Source organism: Aulonocara sp. 'chitande type north' Nkhata Bay, linkage group LG19, assembly GCF_057382095.1.
Source record: "Aulonocara sp. 'chitande type north' Nkhata Bay isolate Kocher_YH1m ecotype deep benthic linkage group LG19, A_spYH_male_GT1.1, whole genome shotgun sequence".
NCBI classification, from domain to species: Eukaryota; Metazoa; Chordata; class Actinopteri; order Cichliformes; family Cichlidae; genus Aulonocara; species Aulonocara sp. 'chitande type north' Nkhata Bay.
Window position 1 is genome coordinate 28,699,700 of NC_141362.1, and position 16,641 is coordinate 28,716,340.

Sequence of the window (16,641 nt, forward strand, 5' to 3'; positions counted from 1 at the left end):
AAATGGTTAGATTAAAAAGTTTTATTACAGTTTTTCTCAAATGCTAAAACACGTCACAAACGTTACCACCAGGTCCCCCAATGGCCAAACACAACACCCTTCTCTAAAGCTACATAAACACAACCACACCTTCCCACTGCAAAACTCAAACTCCCACACCAAGAGAGCAGCTCGAAGCTGTCAAAACTGTAAACACTATACACAGCATTACACACTACAGCAAAACAATTGAAAACACAATGCTCAATTTGTGAGAAGGTTCTTTGGTTCATAACTGCCAATGCATATTTTTATAAACTGTACAGTAACGGATCGTCATAGAACCCTGCAAAAGGATTAGGCATTTAGATTTGTGAGTTTCACATGAAGACTATAAATCTATAAAAACATCCTGCATGTACGTACACTACTGTAACACAACTCAATGCAAAAACAGGATCTATCGCACACACCAGTACTCTCGGAAACATGACATGTGAAGTCTATCAGGGTATGGTGATGTAACGGGTGCATGTAGTAAGTGACACATTTCCTGTGGTTCCCCTATAACCATGTTTTGGAACAGGAAGTGAAGCATTATAAATTAATCTCTCCACGATGAAGTTGTCTGTCCTCTTGTGCATCTTGGGAATCGGTATTAATATATTGTTTTCATTATTAGGGACATTTTTCAAGAGAAGCATCTAAAATATAAATGCAAATTTGACTGCATGTTTTTTCCCACCCCCCATAGCCTGGACTGGATTCTGTAGAAATACAGAAGTCATCAACACCAATGATGTCGAGAAGGTGAACTTGGAAATTTCTCTGGAGGTATGGGAGATAATCTTGAAGTAATAATAATAATAATAATAATAATAATAAAAATAATATAATATGATAAGTTACACTTGAATTGTGTAGTGTTCATCTATAAGTGTTTAATGTTAATCAAGAAAGTGCAGCTCTTTGCAACCTTAAAAGACAAACTGTAAAAAAATATATTGTGAAAAGTTAGTGTGCTGCATTTAAAATCACACTTCAGTAAAAGTACAGATGCAGATTTAGGTGTCTAGTCTTGCCTGCATATTTATAATCTCTTTTTTTTTTTTAATTATTTTAACGGACACTGTGTGGAAGCTATGTTAAAGGATGCATGTGGAGTCAATATCACCTTGACCACTGATTTTTAGCTCCTTTAACATTTATTTTTGTCGTTCAGCTTCCTGAGAAGACTTTCCTTTTCAACTGGACTCCAAATAAGGTAAGCAGTAGGCTAAGTGCTTAGGTAGTTATCCTTGACATGTGTTTCCTCTGTATCGCGCCTCCATTTCAACCATGGCGACCTCTCACACATGCAGTAGCGGTTTTTGAAACGGGCGACGTCATGCCAGCGCATATCGGGAATGTCATAGGCACCGATTGGTTTTCTATCACCCATTTGCTGGGAGTAAGGGCACCCTCCGTTTGCGAGGTGCGCCTGCTGCACAGAGAGGAGAGGGCGTGATCCTCGGGTTGGGGGGTGGGTGTTCATACTGGAGTGCAAAATTAAACCCAATGGAAGACGGACAAGAAAAGTTCAAAGCCATCAGGTGCTCAGTTTAGAAAAAAGAGAAAAGAAACGAGCAAAAGATACGGATAAGAAGATGTGTCATTGGATAATGGCAGGTCATCCTGAAACAATCAGAATACTTTATTAATCCCTAAGGAAATTATGTGGGTTATAGTTGCTCCAAGAAGAAATGGTAAAAATGGTAACAGTAACAGACTAAACTCCAAACAATACCTTATGTTACAGATTTTACACATTTAAGAAATAACACTAACATATAAAAATGCACAAACATTTGGTCCACAGCATGCAAGGTACTACTGTCCTTTTTTTAGCATGCACTGGTTTTTTCTTACCGGTATGTGAAAAACAGGATGTGGAGACCTGAAGTAATTTTTTTCCCCCTACTGCTTGTGATCCTGTTCTCTTTCTCTGGTCTTTACATCCTGTGTTCACTGATTACTAATTCTTTCCCCTTTGTCCGTTTTTTTGCTCTATTGTCTAAAGGTGAGCAAAGATGCCCAACGGATTTACTTTACCAAATGGACCACCCCAGCCTTGCCATAATGGTCTATTTGATTCAGCTTTTATTGTTTATTTTATTTTTTATTTTCACTTGCTAAATATGGGACAGACTTGACTGAGGAAAAGAAAGGGGAGAAAGAAAGAGGGAAAGAAAAACAGCGAAGAAGAGGGACGGGGATAAAGGGCAAAAAACAACAAAATAAGCAGACAAAAAATACATATATCAATCATCTGGATCACCTGTTGAGAAAGAAAAAAGAAAATAAGAAGAAGAAAAAGAGAGTAATAGAATAAACAACATCACGATGATCTATGGGAATATAACAGTAAATACTAACTATTAAACACGATTGTGCAGCACGTAAGATGGACACAGCATGCATTTATTGACATGAATGTTAATTATTGCTGCCTAGCAATGGTAGTGACTCTGAAAACGGAGTGAATGAGAATCGATAAGGAATTTTATTGGTGGGCGATCTCGATGATGGGATTGGATTTACTAAAGTCTTATCAATTCTTATCCTTTGTGAGGAAATCAAACTGTAACTGAGGTGCAGAGGTAAATTAGAATAGAACAGTCCTTTAGTGTCATTATACATGGACAGTGAATATTCTATGACTTAGTATATTAAATCCAATAAATATAAGTGTTTTTTGACTCTTACAGCATCTGATATTGAAGCTGAAGTTGATCTGTAATGAAATCCAAGTCATAATAGCCGCATGCCGTGCAGTGAAGACACACCTCGAAGAATTCATGGCTGAACTCAAAACCTCTTTCCATGTAAAGATGATCTTTGTCAACACAACCACGTTCAAGTGAGTTCTTTTTCCTTCCCCTTTAAAAAAAGTTTTGACTTAGCAGTTCAGTGATACGTGTTCACTTTGTGCATGTGTGTTACTGAAATATTTTCTTTTTTACTTATTTCCAGTTATACTAAATTACTCGTGCTACTTCACTTGAGCATTGGGAAGTGAAGGTTACACTTCCCTATGCTCAAGTGAACAATTAAAAGCATTGCCTAATATTTTGCACATATCTGTTTGTATCAAAACAGCTCTGACACTTTACGCCACAGCGATGAATCCTCTGGTTGTTTCCTGTGGTGTCCTGGATGCGGGCAGCTGCTCCTCTGGCTGCTGTTGGTTCTCTGGAGATCGGGCTTTCTTCGGAGCATCCTGCAAAAGCTCCATCAGATTTGGTGCACCTGGAGCCCACGTCAGCGCCTTGTGCTCTTTGTTGTGTTCCTCGTGCTGTTTCTGATTACTTTCTGTTGCTTCTTGAGGAATGCTGTCCTGCTGAGAGAGTGCAGCTGTCATGGGGGCATGTGCTGGTGTGCAGCAATCTTTAGATGTACAGTATGTGTCAAAGTAACGTTCACATGAATGTAGGATGGAAAGTTCCCCAGCAATGTCATTATTCACTTCAGTTTGAGACTGGTTATGACCACCATTATACATCCATCTGTTCAACTAAAACTCCTAAAACATTAATGATTCAATTGAGTTACTTGCCTTCATTTACTTTGCAATGTTTGCTGTGGTAATTTCTCTCCCGGTCATACAAATGAGTACTTGTGTTGCAAATGTTCCTGCTGGTGAAGGAGTGTCCTTTACATTATGGTAGTGTTGAGATTATTCTGTTATCATATGTTACCTTATATATGTAACCAAAGTAGTTGAATTATGATAACAGCTGTAGGACATATATTATCCTTTAGTTTAGATGGTGTGCTGTGTATGTAGTTTAGTCCTCATTATACTTTTGAGTTAAAAGAACATAATCATTTTGTAGTTCATTAGATAAGGGTGCATCACTCTGTATCCTTGATCGGCTGTGAATGTCTTACACGGTTTTCTTGACATGCTTTACTGCTGAATCATAAAAAGAAGGATTGTATGCAGGAGACTCTGTGTGGAGGGCCTTGTGCTGCTGATAATGGAAGAAACAGACCACATCCCATACCCCCACCTTTTTCAGAGAGCAGAAAGACAGGGAGCCGAGGTCATAACTTAGGCGCCGTGTGAGAGACAGAATGTGAATGTTTAGGCTTTTATGACTAGTGGGGGTCGACAGAAGCGTATAAGAGGCTGTGAAACCCGTCACCATTTCGAGATTTGCTGTGACCCTCTTCATGCATGTCTCCCCATCATGATGGCTTATGCTCATAAGTATTGAATTGTATGGAAATAAATGATTGTTGATTGAGCATTTATACACCGAGTATTGTCCTTCCTTCAGCCCAAAGATTAAAAGAATTGGGAAATTTTAACAGTAGCCATGTTCATCCTCCATTTTTTGTCCACCTGGACGCTTACTGTACTTTACCCTAACCTGTTTCAGGGAGCATAACACATGTTTATCTGTTTTGCACTGAAAAAAAGTGTTTTTTATACACCTCATATTAATTAAAAAAACAACAAACAGTTCAGAGTAGTCACTGTGACTGTTAGGATTTTAGGATAGGATATTGAATTCTAATATACACCATAAGTAAAACACTTATTTATTCACACCATGCCTCTTTGAGACAAGAAAACAGGAAATTAAAATGAATCAAGCCATAAAACTAATATCTCTGTGATTAAACTTTGAAATAAAGAGGCTGGATAATTGGCAAACAATTGGCCACTCGCTCTTCATTTCTGGTGGTTTGACAGAACATTTGGTGCAGTGGGAAAGTTTTAATATTCTGAATAAATATCAAATAAAGGTCCTGCTTTGAATTAACAGGTGTAAAAAGTCAGAGCCATTGAAACTATTATGAATTCTTTAAATCAGTTTCTTCCACTCGTACAGGTTAGTCCAGTTTATACTAATGCTATACTTATATATAAGTATACAATCTGCTGTAGTTAATAAAATGAATCTAGATGCGGTGTAGCAAAAGCTAAGGTAACACTGGCCAATAAGTTATTCTTAAAGGTGTGGTGGGTTTTGACACTGGTGTCTTGTCACATGTAATTGGATGTAGTGTAGCAGGTGAGACTCGGCATACCTGAGAAATGTGCCAGAAATCTGTGAATATGTTTACTGTCAGGGCCACAGCCAACAGTAATATAAAAATGCCATCATGGGAATTACGAAAAAAGGAATCTTATACTAGCTGGAACACCAACTAGTAATCTATAGAGACCAACACTGGACTTTCCCCTGCTACACTGACAGACAACCTTTAAGCTCAAAAACAGGCCTTACAGGAAAGAACAGAGAAGCCTCAGACAAGCCAGTCCTCTATGTCCCAATCTGACTCAAGATAAGTGACAACGAGGGAGTCTGCACAAGAAATTTAAAAGACAATTCCTTAAATATAAAACAGTAAAACCAGGTGGAGCTTTATAGTCAGAAAGGCCCAGATGAGTTGCTAACTACCTTACTGATACTGCCAGGAATCTTGGAGTTTTCATGGATAGTTCCTTCAAACTTGACAAACAGGTCTCTACAGTGGTAAAAACTAGCTTTCATCAACTACGCCTAATTTCTAAGGCTAAACCCTACATACCACACAAAGATATGGAGAAACTCATTCATGCTTTCATTATGTCAAGACTGGACTATTGTAACTCACTCTACTTGGGTCTACAATCTTCTCTTCTGCAGCGTCTGCAGCTGGTCCAGAATGCCGCAGCACGTCTCTTGACCGGCACTAGAAAGTTTGACTCTATCACCCCTGTTCTGAAAAATTTACACTGGCTTCCTATCAAATATCGAATTGATTTTAAAACTCTATTGTTTACTTATAAAATTTTGAACAATATGGCACCTGACTACTTAGCTGATCTCCTCTGTCTGTACAGCCCTCAGAGAGCTCTAAGATCATCGGGCCAACTGCTCTTGGTGCAACCTAGGTCTCGGCTGAAGACCAGAGGAGACCGTGCCTTTGCCGTTGCTGCACCCAGGCTATGGAATACTCTCCCTCTTCATATTCGCGCGTCAGATTCCATTCAGTCTTTTAAATCACGTTTAAAAACGTATTTGTTTGATCTGGCATTTAAGGCGAATTAGGGTAATTTACATCTGGCTCTGTATTCAGATTATGTGATTATCTTATATTTTATATATTTCTAATTTATATTTTATTGTGATTTTATTTGTACTGCGATTTTAATGGAAAGCACTTTGGTGTACTTCGGTCTTAAAAATGTGCTATATAAATAAATTTTGATTTGATTTGATTTGATTTCTGCAGCGAATGTGTGACACATGTGAATGTGTGATGGGCGTCACAATATTAAAACAACATGACCTGCACTGCACCTGCTTATAAACGACAAATACCTATTCTATCATATGGTAAAAGTGTCCACATATGATCATTAGATATGCATACTTATTATTAAAATCTGCATCGTTTACACACTGTTAGCACAACTGATAGACGTTAACATTAAATACATGTTCGCTGCTCTTTAAAGATGGTCATTTATTTCCTCAGTCTGCTGCTCTCTCTTCATGAATTCCTTTAACATGAGCTGCAGCATCAGTCTGAGAGGAGTCAAATGATTAAAAATTAATCCACCAGGACACTTCCCTGAGGATCTTGCCTACGAACACGCTGAGTTGAGGAAAAAACCACAAAGATCAGAAATCAGGACATTTCTCGTTTGTAGGTTTAGGTTTGGTTTGAAATGGCTGCAAAGCAAGGACTGTCAAATGCTCGTTTCTGCAGGAGAAATTTGGGTTCGTGTCCAAGAAAGTGGCTAACAAAGTTTCTGTGTTAATGAATGAACAATGTTTGTACAAGAACCCCAGGAAGTAATAAATAATAAATAGATCAGGTCTAAAGAACTGAGAGTGGTCACTGTTGTGTTTACTCAGCTTTTGAGAAACATAATAATATAAATGCCTGCATTTGTCTAAACTATGACACCCTCAGGATTACTCATTCTGCCATTTTCCATCAAAGGTGAGAAATAAGCTTTTACAGTGTGCAGCACCACCTCATCTGTTTCAGAATCACATGCATCTGAACGGTATGAGGGCGAGCACGTGCTGTTTATCATACTAAGAGCGAGCACACTGTACTTTATCTGATGGGGGTTTCAAACTTGGGCTTGAATACATTTTGTTAGGTGATGTTTGAGATTTTTATTATGTGTATGTGTGTATTATTGATCATAAAAAACAACTTCTTTTTGTTTCCTTTATCTATTAATTCTGGTTTCATACAAACCTTTTAACAGTCTAAAGATACTGAGGTAACATTTCATGTTTTGTGATTGGAGTATAGCTGAACTGTCAGGGTCAGTCTGCCAATTTGACGAACAAGCATACCGCAGCCTTAATACCGCAGCCTTTATCTCACAACACCAGTGAAGTGTTTGAACAAGGGCCTCAAAAGCTGCTTTGACTATGTGCTGACACTTTCCATAAACTATACATTTTGGTGCATAACTGATGAATCGACATTCCCACAGATACCACCAGATGTCAACATTTTACTGGTTTGCTTTAAAACCAAATACCTAGGAATTGACAGCTTCTTTCAGTCTCAGCTGCTTCGTGTTTTATTCCAGAAAACAAAGGCACCTGTCAGCATTTAGCTCAAGGCACTGCTGTGCAGCCTCTCAGGCAGCATTTAACAGAAAGTATCTGAACTCTGATAGGTTCAACTACTATTTAAAGGCCAAATCATTAATTATCATTAATTAATGGTGATATTTACATTTTTAAAAGCTATACTAAAACATAACCGTGTTCCTATTTTTGCAGAGCTGGGAGAGATTTGCACCCTCACGGTGGTTTGAGGTTCTCCATATTTGCATTTTGGAAAAAAAATTTGTTGAATTTTGATGACAAATTTAAGCTCAACTCTGTTAAACTCCTTGAAAACCCCCTTAGGACAGATTATTATGACTAAGTATTCTGTCAGTGCCGTGAATAGCGATAAGAGATTTTTTTTTGGAGAATCAGACACAGAGTAAAATCCTAATTGTAATTCTTCCCTCTCACCAGGGAGAGGTGCTGTTTAGACACATGTAACTCTTGTCGCTCTCTACTCCAAATTTTCCAAAGTCTGGGACATGCTGGAAGCTAACTGGACTAAATGAGTGTCACCAGGTCCTAATGCCATTAGGCGCTGTTGTAATTCACTGAAACTGATTTCATTAGAGAGAAGACACGATGCCCTCACGATGTCCTGCTAACAAAGCCTGCCTTGAGGCCATACCGATTCATATGGCAGCTAGAAAAACAAGCAGAGGGAAACATTGTGAGAGGAGAGGAGGCTAAACCTGCAAATATGACTTTACAAAGAAGAAACTCTGAGAGCAGGCTACGTGTGGCACAAGGAATTTGCATTCATAAATAGCTCAGCACGCATTTATCCGTTATTGAATTTTTATCTGTCTGTGTGAATTACGTTTTTCTTTTAAACTGCATCCCACAGAAGTTTTACTAGTGAATATTGATTTATTCCTTGCACAGAGCTTCGCTGGGTTCAGTGTTTGAAAAAGAACACAGTGAATACATGAATGTAAATTCATGGAGGAGCTGATTTGCTCCTTGCTGTGTGCTACAAACCTCCAAAGCCCCAGTAGCCTACACTCCCTAGATCATTCATAAAAAATAAAAATAAAAGTTTAAACCAACCAGAACAGAAACAGGTCAGCTGATCGTGATCAAAGTCTACATTTAGTTCTTTAATTATTTATTTTTTTACAACAAATTTGCCCTAATATGCGCCAACACCCTTCATTTACATCATCTGCTGTTTTTTTTTTTTTGTTCAAAGCGCAACACACGCGTGTTTCTGTCAGGTTTGCTGCTCATATCTCCAGTCTTTTTTTTTTCTTTTTTTGTGTCCGTCTTCTTTCCTCTGTAGTTTAGAGAGCATTAAATATTTAGCACTGATCTAACAAAGGCTGAGCCTCTCCAGCCAGGCTGAGCTGTGGATCCCAGGATGAAAGACAAATTAGGCTTCGCCAGTTTACTCTTACTCAAGTGACTGAAAGCCCAGTTAAAAGAAAAGAAAAGAAAAAAATATCCAAAAAACATCCTGGGAATTTCTCTGCTTCTGCTGGATGTGATGTGCACATGTGCATGTATGTGAAGATAGGGGGAGGCAACAAAAGCCAAAGAAATGTTAACATATGGAGATGTAGAGCATGAGCTTGGACTTAATGTGAGTTTGCTATTCCTTTTTGCCTTGCCAGACATAGTATGTGAGCCTGAATGACAATAGCCAGACACCGCCTAAAGTCACGAAGGCAGGAAAAAAAAAAAATCACAGAATGAACATTACATGGTATACATATGCAGCTGGTATTAACTCACACATATTTGCGCAATGAAACCATAACATCAAGACTGATTTAGCATGAAAACATGAATAGTGATTATTCTTGTTTGCTATGACTACAGTTGTTTTAGCCTGTAGACTTTACCTCTAAAAAGATTTTAAAGCATGCATCATAAAGACTTTGATACTCATGTGAAACATGTTGCTTCTCATGAGAAATTCACAGGGAAACATCACTGAAATACACAGATTACATCGTGTCTGTTAACAGTTTTAGCATCTTTCGGTTTAAGTGGCTGTTTCTCCAAAGAGCTAAAAGGAGACAGCTAGAAATAGTCACAAATATGAATCATAATGAATGGGCACTATGCAGTATTATCACTTCATAATTTACAGCCATTTTTAAGTCAGTATAAGTTATGCCAGTTGTTACTGTAAAGTCTGATGTGCTGCAGCTCAGAGGCCAACAAACAAAACTACTACTACCGCTATAAGCAACTTTCCTCCATTTGTTTGCTAACCTGTGCCTGTGCGTGTCTAAATCTGTGTAGTTTCCTCACGACTTATGTTCCTGGTAAAGCGGTATTGCTTGATTATTATCATTAACAGACAATTGCCTTATTAGTCATCCACCAGACATGGAGCAACATTAGCATTCATTTGGAACTGTGCCTCCGGCCACCTGTCAAACGTAGGGCCAACATTTGCTCTCATTTAGCAACTAAAAAGCCTGATATTTCCCTCAGGAGTTTGTGGGGCTCAAATCAAAGGTAAAATGTTTCCCTGTGTTCATCAGCTAGTCTTTAACTGTGTCTGCCTGCTGCTTAGCACTGAGGAGGTGGTATGTGTTCCTTTAGATGTTTTACACGGAAAACAGGTGTCTGTTATTGGTTTGATGTCGGTAAAACCACAACTGTTAAAACACTTAGCTGGCCTTAAACCTCTGGATAGTTGTTTTTTCCCCAGTTGTCACCTTTCACATAACACAAAATCTTTGGGATCCACTGTTAATAGTTTTAGAATGGCTGCGTAATTTGAGGTGTGATTGTACATGAAGTCTTATAAAGCTGAGAGACATTAGCTAGCTTAATCCTAATATGCACATATGGTTATCATTTAATCAAATTATAGTTACTTCAAGTTGATTTCCAGAAGGTTATCAGTGTGCTCCCAGGTTGGTGTTTTATATATATATATATATATACTGTATAAATAATAGCATGATAATACACCAGTCAGGCATAACATTATAACCACTGACAGGTGATGTTAATAACACTGATTATCTCTTCATCGTGGCACCTGTTAGTGAGTGGGATGTGTTTGGGAGAAAGTGAACATTTTGTCCTCAAAGTTAGAAGCAGGAGAAGTGTTTTGGGCTTTGAGCAAGTTTGAAAAGGCCAAAGTGTGATGGCTAGACTGGGTCAGTGGTAGTGGTAAACAAGTGAAAGGGTGCTGGGCGGCCATGGCTCACTGATCGCTTATGTGGGGAGCAAAGGCTGATCCATGTGGTCTGATCCAGCAGACGAGCTACAGTAGCTCAAAAGTTAATGGTGGTTCAGTTAGGTGTCAAAATACAAAGTTCATTTCGGTTTGTTGCATATGGGGACCAGCTGCTGACTCCTGTCCATTGCTGAAGGCACCAACAAGGGGGATCAGAACTGGACCATGGAGCAGAAGAAGCCGGCCTGGTCTGATGTATCACTTGGACGGCCCTGTGCGGCACTTACTTGGGTAACACCTGACACCGGGATAGAAAGAGGGCAAGCTGACCGAGGCAGTGTGGTGCTTTGGACTATATTCTGCAGAGATCCTGGGTCCTGCCATCCCTGTACATGATTCTTTAACACGTACCAACTACCTAAACATTGCTGCAGGCTGTGTACAGCCTTTCATTGAAACTCTATTCCCTGATGGCTCTAAGTCAACAACGACTTTGAGGTGTTGACATGGTCTCCAAATTTCCCAGATCTCAGTCCAAGCAAGCATCTGTAGGATGTGCTGGACAAACAAGTTCATAGAAGCCCCACTTTTGCAGCTTACAGGACTTAAAGTATATGTGGGTACGGGGGCGACCGTGGCTCAGGGGGTTGGGTCACCGGTTCGAGCCCTGGGCTCTCTGTCCTGGTCGTTGTGTCCTTGGGCGAGACACTTACCCTACATCTACTGGTGTTGGCCAGAGGGGCCGATGGCGCGATATGGCAGCCTCGCTTCTGTCAGTCTGCCCCAGGGCAGCTGTGGCTACAACTGTAGCTGCCTCCACCAGTGTGTGAATGTGAGAGTGAATGAATAGTGGCATTGTAAAGCGCTTTTTGTAGCAGATGTGGAGCGTAAAGTCCAAACTGGTCCCAGTGGTAATAGGAGCTGTAACCCCAAAACTGGAAGAGTCTCTCCAGCAGATTCCAGGCAGAACCTCAGAGGCGCAATCCTAGTTAAAAATACAAATGCTAACCTTTCCTACATTTAGCCACTAGGAGCAGTAATGATTATAAGTTAAAACTTTTGCTTATGCAGCAATTATGGTCTAATTTTTCTTTAAATTGGTTCATGACAAAAAATAAGCAGTGTCTTACAATTTGAAGAAAAAAAAATACAATTTGAAGAAAGGCTTCTGATTGGCCAAAAACTTGGCCTACGTCTGTACCTTAATATACTCTCTCTCTCTCTGATCCAGCTCATGTGGTTCAGTTATGTTTTCTACATAGAAATTGTGATGTTACTGTGATCATAACATCTAGTATTTTTTGACTGTTATGTGTTGTAGGCTGAGTCTTTAGTTTATAAATAGTCCTGTCATTCTTTTGTTAATTTTCATGTTGTAGAGCTGTATTAATGCTGTTGTATTCCCTGTGCTCCCTGGTCACCTGTTCCCAGTGTTTTCTGGAACTTTTGTATTAGATGACTCCTGGTGACTTATGTTTTTGTGGGGACTCTCATCAAATCACTTTGTGTTGATAACATTTCCTGCTCAGCTAAGCATGACAGTGCCAATGACTCCAGTTCCTATTTTACCTCTACTTTAAAATAACAAATAATTTTGATGGGGTTTGACCAGCTTGGATGCTTTTGGATGTGCCTAACTCATGCCCTGAGCACCTCTGTTTGCTTTCTTAAGCTCTAAAATCTGAAACTTATACATTTTTTCCTGTGAGTGCACAGAGTATCCTGCAGCAAAACTGACTTTCAGCCCTTACACAGATTCATATTGTTGCTGGTTGTAAAAGTTCTATTTTAATAATAATAATAATAATAATGGATTGCATTTATATAGCGCTTTTCGGGACCCCTCAAAGCGCTTATCTGACAAGAGCTTGTGATTACCCTTCAATTTAACATGAAGGCACCCAGAAGCTGCTCTTGTAGTAGTTTAAACATCTAAATCGTACAAATTCTTCACAGGTTGCCTGTTAAAACTTGCGATATAAAGAAAATATTAATTGCATGTATGGTGTTACAAATATTATCTCTTTTAAAGATTCCTTTCAATTAACAAGACTGCTTCCATTTTTACTTTTGGACACTATGTGTCACAATATGTTTTTGATGCCACCACAGACAACTAACCTGTGTTTACAGCTTAATTACCGTGTTAAAAACACATTAACTTCCTCCTAAATGGAAAAGGCTGAACGTTAAATTAAGCTTTTCCATTAACCCCCAATAAGGATAGCATTTCTGTGGCACAACAGGAGGTCAAAGTGAATGAGTCAGTACAGACTAATTAATTAGATCTATAAGTGTGTGTGTGTGTGTCTGTGAGAGTGACATAGAAAGAGGCGGTGTATGGATGTACTTATAAACCCATTAAAACCATCAATACAGAAGTGATCACTTGGAAAAACAGCTTTGCATTAATCATTATCTATTAAACACCATTAGTGTGATGTGACACACACACACACACAACTTCGGCAGCGACAGTGATCAAGTGAGTAGTTGAAGATGTGCAGAATGATCCTGCTTTAGACTGGCATCCAGGTAATGATCAATAACAGGCCCTGTTGTGCGTGTGTGTGCTTGTGTGTGCGTGTGTGTGTCGTTACTGAGTTAGAAGATGTCGAAAGGCACAATCGACTGAGAGAAAACCACTTATGATCAGTTTAAACATTGTGTTAATCTATCCTCTACAAACCGGCTTCATGAATTGGGACTTCAGGATTTTGTTTTGTCCCTATTAAAGCTGTCACAGTTCTTTATTAACTGTTGACATCTTTACCTCTGTGTTAGCCCTGTGATGGATTGGCAACCTTTATATAACCTTTATATAACCTACAATAACGAGAAAACCCCAACAATCATACGACCCCCTGTGTGCAAGCACTTGGCAACTGTGGCAGGGAAAAACTTTCTTTTAACAGGAAAAAAACCTCAGGCAGAACCAGGCTCAGGGACAGGAAAGAAAAGAGAGGAGAAGGAGGCAGAACAAAAGAAACACAAGAGCAAGAGTTTAAAATGAATTACCAATCATTAAATGCAATGATGGCGTGGAAAGTGAACTATAAGCTTTATGAAAAAGTAATGTTTTAAGCCCAATCTTAAAAGTAGAGAGGGTGTCTGTCTCCCAACTCCAAACTAGGAGCCGGAAAGCTGAAGGCTCTGCCTCTCTATCTGCTTATGGAAATCACACGTGTCTGTCAGCAACAGACAGTCTGACAGTCTGGCAGCAACATGCCCTATTCGGACAGTACAGAACTGTGAGGTCCTTAAGATAAGATGAGGCCTGATTATTCAAGACCTTGTATGTGAAGAGAAGCATATAAATTAAATTCTGGATTTAAAAGGGAGCCAATGAAGAGAAGTCTCTCTTTCTTGTCCCTCTCCCTAAGCTTGCTGCAGCATTTTAGATCAACTGAAGGCTTTTCAATGAGTTTTTAGGTCATTGTGATAATAATGAATTACAATAAACCAGCCTACAACTATTAGAGTAAATGCATGAAGTACTATTTCAGCATCACTCTGGGACAGGATGTTTCTAAGTTTAGAGATACTGTGCAGAATCAGAATCAGAAAGGGTTTTATTGCCAAATGTTGAGCAGGTTTACAACATTAGGAAATTGCTGCAGTACTTAGTGCAAACATACTGTCAGGCAACGCTTAAATAAACATAAAAATAAAAATTAAAAGTGCTAAGTAGATAGATATATACATGAATGCAGGTGGTGATCAGTGCAAAAATGGAATGATGCAGTGAACACAGCGTAGGGTCATGTGTTAGTGGTGCGAACAGTCATACGGTTATTGTTCATGTGTCCAAAAGCAGAGGGGAAGAAAATGCAACAAGGCAGTCCTACATATTTGTTTAATATGTGCGTCCTGTTCATAAATAACTGACCACACAGTGTAACCGGGAGCCACAGCAATGCCATCTATCTTGTACAAACACTGGTTAACTGGCTTATGTTTGCATTTAGCTCTAAGGCAGTGAAGAGACACAGCTTATCAATGTTTCAGTGCTTCAGACACCTTAAAGAAATTTCTGGTCACCTCGAGTGACATGATGAAAGAAATGATATGTCACACATACACAAACACAACCTTTCTGTATCCACATGCAGCTGTGCAATGCTGCTGCAGCAAAAGGAAAATCTGGTTTTAAAATTCCCTTCTCCATGATCCAGCTATTTAACACTCATGTGGTTTGATGCAGTTTGTTATATGAATTTGCTTTTTGTTTTGGAAGATCTCAAAAAACACAAGCTGAGATTGATATGCTGTACTCCAAACTCATAAATATTTTTGGACAGGAGACACAGAAATAGGTGGTCTCTTCCCCTGCTTCTTCCTCCCCTTTACTCACATCCAGCTGGCAGATCCAGAGCCATATTATTTCTGCTGACCTGTGTGTGTGTGTGTGTGTGTGTGTGTGTGTGTGTGTGTGTGTGTAGTGCTGTGCTTAAATTCCATATGTGCAGATATCCATGACATTGCTCAGTCACATCATTTTAAACCGTAATGTGGATCTTCTGTTTTTTATTTTTGTTCTTTCGAGGCTGTTTACATGTTGTGGACGGAAACAGAGAACACAGCGGGTGAACAAAAACACTTCTATAAAATGAAAGTGTAAACAGACATGAGGCAGGGAAAGATCACCGGGGATGTCTCCCATAGGCCTGCTTCTTCTCAGAAGCACTGAGCTGAGACTGATCTTGTTGTTGGATTGTAATCCTGTTGTTGTATATTGAATTATTTATCGACTACCACAGCATAAATACTGCTTTGTATGGACTGTATTCCTACGCTTGTTCATGCACTTCCAATTGTGAGTAAAGAGAGAATTTCCTTCTTTTCTCTCTACCACTGTAGTGACACCACTATTTGGTCTGTGTTTTTGCCCATTTGTAGATGGTTACCAGGCAACATGACATCATAATCAATCATGAATCATTCAAGTTTTTGTGGATACAAACAAGATGCTTCTGTTGTGAAATGAAAATAATGCTATGATTTTATAAGGTGATTAAAGCATAGGATAGTGTAGGTCAGAACTTTCAGAACTTAAGATGTGAGATCGAGCTTTCCTCTTACTGTCAGGGTGCTCAAACTGAGGTGTGTCGGCCTCGCTGGTGTCCTATGGGTGCAAAGTGCAACAAGAATGCACTGCTGTACATTTTGTTCATCCACAGGGAAAAGACTACAGTGGCATTTCTCCTCAGTTTCATCTCTTCCATTTCAGCTATCAAAGGAAACTAAACCTTTCTAACACAAATGCAGCTGGTTTTATAAAATACACCAACCAACTCAGCAATGGTTACAAAAATATGCATATAAACTTTGATAGAAAAACTATTGCCAACACAAACCACACTAACTAGCATTTTTTTCCCTGTGCTCAATCATTGCTTGGCCCCTAAAAATGTCTAACCTGAGAACGCCTCTCAACTAAGACAATCAGGCCAGAAATATTATTTTTCTAGTTCTCTGGTTTATTATTACAAATCTTTTTCATGCCTTGCTTCATATTCCTCAGAATAGTTTAGATAATTTTTCCATATTTTGCAAGTGTTTGTATTTTTCTTTATTCCCTTCTGACCTCAGATTTGCCCTATTATTTCTATAGAAATGTATTGATTTGACTTAAAGCTGACTAAAGATAAAGCCATCTCAGCACAGTACGACATCTTGACAGGGTGACAAATTAATAGCTGTGATCCAAAGATTTGCTGGCTGGAGTTCTCTTCAACAAGAATGCCTAAGACTCACGTTCAGAGATATAAAGATATTATCAATTCTCTCTGAAGATGTGACCCCGAAGTTTGTGCTTTGAGTGCAGGGATGAACCTGAAGGAGAAATACCCTGCGCTTGTTTATCATTCTTATCATCATGTAATTAATAACAATATC

General features: G+C 39.0%; 1 long non-coding RNA gene across 1 annotated transcript; it reads left to right on the plus strand.

Annotated features, from left to right (window-relative positions):
- Positions 1 to 670: 670 nt before the first annotated feature.
- Positions 671 to 4,286, plus strand: LOC147307260 (uncharacterized). The gene is made up of 3 exons (XR_015126416.1): positions 671 to 813; positions 1,202 to 1,243; positions 3,118 to 4,286. It is a non-coding gene; the product is annotated as an uncharacterized LOC147307260 (long non-coding RNA).
- The last annotated feature ends 12,355 nt before the right edge of the window (positions 4,287 to 16,641 follow it).